Source organism: Salmo trutta, chromosome 19 (assembly GCF_901001165.1).
Source record: "Salmo trutta chromosome 19, fSalTru1.1, whole genome shotgun sequence".
Lineage (NCBI taxonomy): Eukaryota > Metazoa > Chordata > Actinopteri > Salmoniformes > Salmonidae > Salmo > Salmo trutta.
In genome coordinates, this window is record NC_042975.1 from 53153435 (window position 1) to 53161518 (window position 8084).

Below are 8084 nucleotides of genomic sequence, written 5' to 3' on the forward strand. Positions count from 1 at the left end.
TGCAAACCATAGTCTGGCTTTTTTATGGCGTTTTTTCAGCAGTGGCTTCTTCCTTACTGAGCAGCCTTTCAGGTTATGTTGATATAGGACTCGTTTTACTGTGGATATACATACTTTTGTATCCGTTTCCTCCAGCATCTGCACAAGGTCCTTTGCTGTTGTTCTGGGATTGATTTGCACTTTTCACACCAAAGTACATTAATCTTTAGGAGACAGAATGCGTCTCCTTCCTGAGCAGCATGACGGCTGCGTTGTCCCATGGTGTTTATACTATGCAGATGAACGTGGTACCTTCAGGCGTTTGGAAATTGCTCCTAAGAATGAACCAGACTTGTGGAGGTCTACCATTTTTTTTTCTGAGGTGTTAGCTGATTTCTTTAGATTTTCCCATGATGTCAAGCAAAGAGGCACTGAGTTTGAAGGTAGGCCTTGAACTACATCCACAGGTACACCTCCAATTGGCTCAAATGATGTCAATTAGCCTATCAGAAGCTTCTAAATCTGTGACATAAATTCCAGAACATTTCCAAGCTGTTTAAAGGCACAGTCAACTTAGTGTATGTACACTTATAACCCACTGGAATTGTGATAGAGTGAGTTATAAGTGAAATAATTTGTCTGTTAACAATTGCTGGAAATATTACTTGTGTCATGCACAAAGCAGATGTCCTAACCGACTTGCCAAAACTATAGTTTTAGACATTTATGGAGTGGTTGAAAAACGAGTTTTAATGACTCCAACCTAAGTGTGTCATCTTCCGACTTCAACTGTATATGCTTTGATAAATCTAAATCTCTGTGTAATAGATAGGAATGTTTAGATTTGATGAAGGAAATGCATACGTAAAGGATATTGTTATGTGTATGTGTTGAACTGTTTCAGTAAGTTTGTTGGTATGTTGTTTTGCTTCTCAACCAACAGGGCACTTGTCTCAGCAGTTTATCAGATGAAGCATTAGGCCATAGAGTTTGCTTGAAGACCCATGCATTTAGCCTGGACCCAGATGTTTGTGTTGTATAGCTGACAGCAACCATATGCATTATGGCTATATAGCACAAAAAGATCTGGGATGAGGCTACAGTAAGTGCAGTCACTTGTAGAAGTTTTGTCATGTTCTAATGGTGTTAGGATGTAGATAAGGGACTTTCAGATGGACTGTGGGGATACCCTTACTTGTTTGTAGTTGACTAGAAGGCACTTTTGATGCAAGTTGAACAAATTCTTTCCATACATGGATAAAAGGTCTCGTTCTGCAGTATTTCTTTGATTTTGCTCAGTTTTACCAACCCGCAAGACCAGAATGTAACTAGGGGTTTGTTGAGTGCAGAGCTGCTGATAACACTGAAAGTGACAGTCACATTATTGTACAATAAAATATATATTAGATTTGAGCAAGTATGGAATCCGTTGGAATGCTTGCACTCAATGCACTGTAGCATTGAGTGATGTTTTCTTTCTGCTTATTGATTTTTTTGGGTTTGTTGTAGTGCCTAATAAAAGGCATGCTGCCAAATTAAAACAAAAAAAATATGGGTATTGTAAATAAAGACAAGGTTGTAATGAAATTACTCAAATTCTTTCATTCTTTGGTAACAATGAGGATTAAATTAAACCCACAATGTGGAACTAAACCAATGCTACATAAAAATACTTTTTACAATAACCTTTTATTTTGAAATTCAGGGAAATGTATTTGAATCTCAACACACAACAGAATGTTCTCTGGAAGGAAGGTATACCTTTGTTTCTGGAATTGTGTGGTCAAATATGGAGGGGGTTAACAAATGTTGGTGTAATGGCACACTATAATGACCAAAGTCACGTTTTATTTGCACACCACTGATAATGACAGAAGATCAGTGATAGTTCATTTTGGTGGTGGATGAAGGGATAATTGTATAGAACAGGCCTTGTTAGACATTTCCCACAGTGATTTTTTTTTTATTTAACCAGGCAAGTCAGTCAAGAACAAATTCTTATTTACAATGATGGCCTAGGAACAGTGGGTTAACTGCCTTGTTCAGTGGCAGAACAGCAGATTTTTATCTTGTCAGCTCAGGGATTCGATCTAGCAAACTTTAGGTTACTGGCCCAATGCTCTAACCACTAGGCTACCTGCTGCCCCAGAATTTGCCAACATCCTGATTCCTGATTGTAATAAAATGTGTAATTTGTAAAAGTTAAGTTGGTGTGGGGGGGGTCATTGTTAGGGGTCACGCAGTAAAAGTTTAATTTGAAGTCACATTCCATGTCTTTGTGTGTGTGAGCTTGTGTCCATGCGTGTGTTTGCCTATCAATCATGTTTATTGACTGGACCAAGGTTTAAGGCAGAAACTCCACTGAAACTCTAGGCAATACACAAACACTGGCTATTCAAGGTTGTGTAAGCTGTGTTGTGTATTAGTTGTGTAAGCTTGACTTTTACTCAACATTGTGCTCATGTACCATGTAACTAATCTGTTACGTTATCAGCAAAAATATTGTAATCAGATTACAGATACATTTGAAAAACTCAATGATTACTTCTATGATTACTTTTACATTATTTTAAGATGCCTATCATTGTTTTTGCAACCTGTGGACAGCCAGTGAAAAATGCGCTCTTGCAACAGCTGCATAGTGCAGATCCCAGCCTATCGAATAAAAGTTTGAGGGAGTTCCTCCTAAACTCCTCAGTGGTATTGTCCTCCATATTGTCAAAAACAAGTTTAATTTAAGAAGACCACAAGTGGGGCTTTGGTTGCTTACTGTCATTCGTGCTGATACAAAAAAATCCATAGGCGTGGAGATTATAACAGAACATGGCCAAGATGTTCAAATGTTCGTAGATAACCAGCAGGGTGTTGACAGATAATCACAGTGGTTGTAGAGGGTGCAACAGGTCAGCATCTCAGGACTAAATGTCAATTGGCTTTTCATAGCCGATCATTCAGAGTATCTCTACCGCTCCTGCTGTCTCTAGAGAGTTGAAAACAGCAGGTCTGGGACAAGGTAGCAGGTCCGGTGAACAGATCAGGGTTCAATAGCCGCAGGCAGAACAGTTGAAACTGGAGCAGCAGTATGACCAGGTGGACTGGGGACAGCAAGGAGTCATCAGGCCAGGTAATCCTGAGGCATGGTCCTAGGGCTCAGGTCCTGAGAGAGAGAGAGAGTGAACACAGCCTTGCCATTGAGAAGGGTAGACACAGGAAAACCTGGCTCCCTGTAGAGGAAAGGCTGTGCAACCACTGCACAACAGCAGAACCTGAGGCGGAGCTGCATTTCCTGACAAAATGAAAAAAATATAAAACAATTAGAGAGTGTCATTTCCCAAATTTAAAACCCTTATTCAAGGTTTCAAAGACCTCTCTGATGAGGATAGGCTACCCGTCGTTTTGGGGGAGAACGCAGAGAGCTGTGGGTTGGCAGCGCACTACACTGCTGCCTGCCTTAAGTTGAGGGACAGTGTCTGACAGACCAATCAACCTGCACATGTCCTCTACTGTATATGCTTATTGTTATTGTTCAATGTATGGTTATTTTGACCCTTGGTTATTGTTGTTACTGTTGTCCCATTGACAATTTTGATTCTTATTATTTTCATATTGTAAATATCCAAAGTAAGCTTTGGCAATATCTACATTGTTACGTCATGCCAATAAAGCATATTGAATTTAATTGAATTGAAAATAGAGAGAGAGGGAGAGAGAATACTTGAATTCACACAGGACACCGGATAAGACAGGAGAAATACTCCAGATATAACAGACTGATCCTAGCCCCCCGATACATAAACGATTGCAGCATAAATACTTGAGGCTGAGACAGGATGGGTCGGGAGACACTGTGGCCCCATCCGACGATACCTCCGGACAGGGCCAAACAGGAAGAATATAACCCCACCCACTTTGCCAAAGCACAGCCCCCACACCACTAGAGGGATGTCTTCAACCACCAACTTACTTACTTACCAACTTACACCAACAACTCAAGGCCGAGTATAGCCCACGAAGATCTCCCCCACGGCACGAACCCAAGGAGGGGCACCAACCCAGACAGGAAGATCACGTCAGTGACTCAACTCACTCAAGTGACGCACCCCTCCTAGGGACAGAATAGAAGAACACCAATAAGCCAGTGACTCAGCTCCTGTAATAGGGTTTGAGGCAGAGAATCCCAGTGGAGAGAGGGGAACCGGCCAGGCAGAGACAGCAAGGGCGGTTTGTTGCTACAGTGCCTTTCCGTCACCTTCACACTCCTGGGCCAGACTACACTCAATCATAGGACCTACTGAAGAGATGAGTCTTCAATAAAGAATTAAAGGTTGAGGCTGAGTCTGTGTCTCTCACATGGATAGGCAGACCATTCCATAAAAATTGAGCTTTAGAGGAGAAAGCCTTGCCTCCAGCTGTTTTCTTAGAAATTCTAAGGACAGTAAGGAGGCCTGCGTCTTGTGACCGTAGCGTACGTGTAGGCAGGACCAAATCGGAAAGATTGGTAGGAGCAAGCCCATGTAATGCTTTGTAGGTTAGCAGTAAAACCTTGAAATCAGCACTAGCCTTAACAGGAAGCCAGTGTAGAGAGGCTAGCACTGGAGTAATATGATCAAATTTTGTGGTTCTAGTCCAGATTTTAGCAGCCGTGTTTAGCACTAACTGAAGTTTATTTAGTGCTTTATCCAGGTAGCCGGAAAGTAGAGCATTGCAGTAGTCTAATCTAGAAGTGACAAAAGCATGGATCTATTTTTCAGCATAATTTTTGGACAGAAAGTTTCAGATTTTTGCAATGTTACGTAGATGAAAAAAAGCTGTCCTTGAAACAGTCTTGATATGTTCATCAAAAGAGAGATTAGGGTCCAGAGTAATGCCGAGGTCCTTCACAGTTTTATTTGAGACGACTGTACAACCATCCAGATTAATTGTTAGATTCAACAGAAGATCTCTTTGTTTCTTGGGACCTAGAACTAGCATTTCTGTTTTGTCCAAGTTTAAAAGTAGAACATTTGCCACCATCCACTTCCTTATGTCTGAAACACAGGCTTCCAGGAAGGGCAATTTTGGGGCTTCACCATGTTTCATCGAAATGTACAGCTGTGTGTCGTCCGCATAGCAGTGAAAATTAACATTATGTTTCCGAATGACATCACCAAGAGGTAAAATATATAGTGAAAACAATAGTGGTCCTAAAATGGAGTCTTGAGGAACACCGAAATGTATAGTTGATTTGTCAGAGGACAAACCATCTACAGAGAAAAACTGATATCTTTCCGACAGATACAATCTAAACCAGGCCAGAACTTGTCCATGTAGCCCAATTTGGGTTTCCAATCTCTCCAAAAGAATGTGGTGATCAAAAGCTGCACTAAGGTCTAGGAGCACAAGGACAGATGCAGATCCTCGGTCTGACGCCATTAAAAGGTAATTTACCACCTTCACAAGTGCAGTCTCAGTGCTATGATGGGGTCTAAAACCAGACTGGAGCGTTTCATATTCATTGTTTGTCTTCAGGACGGCAGTGAGTTGCTGCGCAACATCTTTTTTTTTACATTTTTGAGAGGAATGAGAGATTCGATATTGGCCGATAGTTTTTTATATTTTCTTGGTCAAGATTTAGCTTTTTCAAGAGAGGCTTTATTACTGCCACTTTTAGAGCGTACACATCCGGTGGATAGAGAGCCATTTATTATGTTCGACATAGGAGGGGCAAGCACAGGAAGCAGCTCTTTCAGTAGTTTAGTTGGAATAAGGTCCAGCATGCAGCTTGAAGATTTAGAGGTCATTATTATTTTCATCAATGTGTCAAGAGAGATAGCATTAAAACACTTGAGTGTCTCCCTTGATCCTAGGTCCTGGCAGTGTTGTGCAGACTTTGACAACGGAGCTTTGGAGGAATACGCAGATTTAAAGAGGAGTCCGTAATTTGCTTTCTAGTGATCATGATCTTTTTGTCAAAGAAGTTCATAAATTTATCACTGCTGAAGTGAAGCCATCCTCTCTTGGGGAATGCTGCTTTTTAGTTAGCTTTGCGACAGTATCAAAAATACATTTTGGATTGTTCTTATTTTCCTCAATTAAGTTGGAAAAATAGGATGATCGAGCAGCAGTTAGGGCTCTTCGATACTGCACGGTACTGTCTTTCCAAGCTAGTTGGAAGACTTCCAGCTTTGTGTAGCATCATTTCCATTCCAATTTTCTGGAAGCTTTCTTCAGAGCTTGGGTATTTTCTGTATACCAGGGAGCTAGTTTCTTATGACAAATGTTTTTTGTTTTTAGGCGTGCGACTGCATCTACTGTATTACGCAAGGTTAAATTGAGCTCCTCAGTTAGGTGGTTAACCGATGGTTGTACTCTGACGTCCTTGGGTAGGTGGAGGGAGTCTGGAAGGGCACCTAGGAATCTTTGGGTCGTCCAAGAATTTATAGCACGGCTTTTGATGATCCTTGGTTGGGGTCTGAGCAGATTATTTGTTGCGATTGCAAACTTAATAAAATGGTGGTCCGATAGTCCAAGATTATGAGGAAAAACATTAAGATCCACAACATTTATTCCATGGGACAAAACTAGGTCCAGAGTTTGACTGTGGCAGTGAGTAGGTCTGGAGACATGTTGGACAAAACCCACTGATTCGATGATGGCTCCGAAAGGAGTGGGTCTGTGGACTTTTCCATGTGAATATTAAAGTCACCAAAAATTTGAATATTATCTGACATGACTACAAGGTCCGATAGGAATTCAGGGAACTCAGTGAGGAACGCTGTATATGGCCCAGGAGCCCTGTAAACAGTAGCTATAAAAAGTGATTGAGTAGGCTGCATAGATTTCATGACTAGAAGCTCAAAAGATGAAAACGCAGTAAAAAAAACAATTTTGTAAATTGAAATTTGCTATCGTAAATGTTAGCAACACCTCCGCCTTTGCGGGATGCGCGGGGGATATGGTCACTAGTGTAACCAGGAGGTGAGGCCTCATTTAACACAGTAAATTCATTAGGCTTAAGCCATGTTTTAGTCAGGCCAATCCCATCAAGATTATAATCAGTGATTAGTTAATTGACTATAACTGCCTTGAAGTGAGGGATCCAACATTAAGTAGCCCTATTTTGAGATGTGAGATATCACAATCTCTTTCAATAATGACAGGAATGGAGGAGGTCTTTATTCCAGTGAGATTGCTAAGGTGAACACCGCCATGTTTAGTTTTGCCCAACCTAGATCGAGGCACAGACATGGTCTCAATGGGGATAGCTGAGCTGACTACACTGACTGTGCTAGTGGCAGACTCCACTAAGCTGGTAGGCTGGCTAACAGCCTGCTGCCTGGCCTGCACCCTATCTCATTGTGGAGCTAGGGGAGTTTGAGCCCTGACTATGTTCGTAGATAAGATGAGAGCACCCCTCCAGCTAGGAGGGAGTTTGTCACGACTGCAATTGAAGAAACTTTCAAAGTTTTTGAAATTTTCCGGATTGACTGACCTTCATGTCTTAAAGTCATGATGGACTGTCGTTTCTCTATGCTTATTTGAGCTGTTCTTGACACAATATGGACTTAGCCTTTTACCAAATAGGCTATCTTCTGTATACCACCCCTAACTTGTCACAACACAACTGATTGGCTCAAATGCATTAAGAAAAAAATGTATTCCACAAATTAACTTTTAACAAGGCACACCTGTTAATTGAAATGCATTCCAGGTTGTCACATCCTGACCCTAGTAAAATGTCATTTTCTATAGTAGAGTAGGTCAGGGCGTGACAGGGGGTGTTTTGTGTTCTGTTCTATGTTTTCTATATCTATGTTTAGTTCTAGTTGTCTATTTCTATGTTGGGGTTTCTTGGGTTGATCTCCAATTGGAGGCAGCTGGTCCTCGTTGCCTCTAATTGGAGATCATATTTAAGTAGGGGTTTTTCTTCCTGGGTTTGGTGGGTTATCATATTTTGAGTAGTGTTTGTTTCTCTCTGCGTCACGGTTTGTTGTTTTGTCACATTCAAGTTTATTTATGTATTGCATTAAGTTTCACTGTTTAAATAAATATGTGGAACTACACAAACGCTGCATCTTGGTCCGCTCCTTCCGACAGCCGTGACACAGGTGACTACCTTGTGAAGC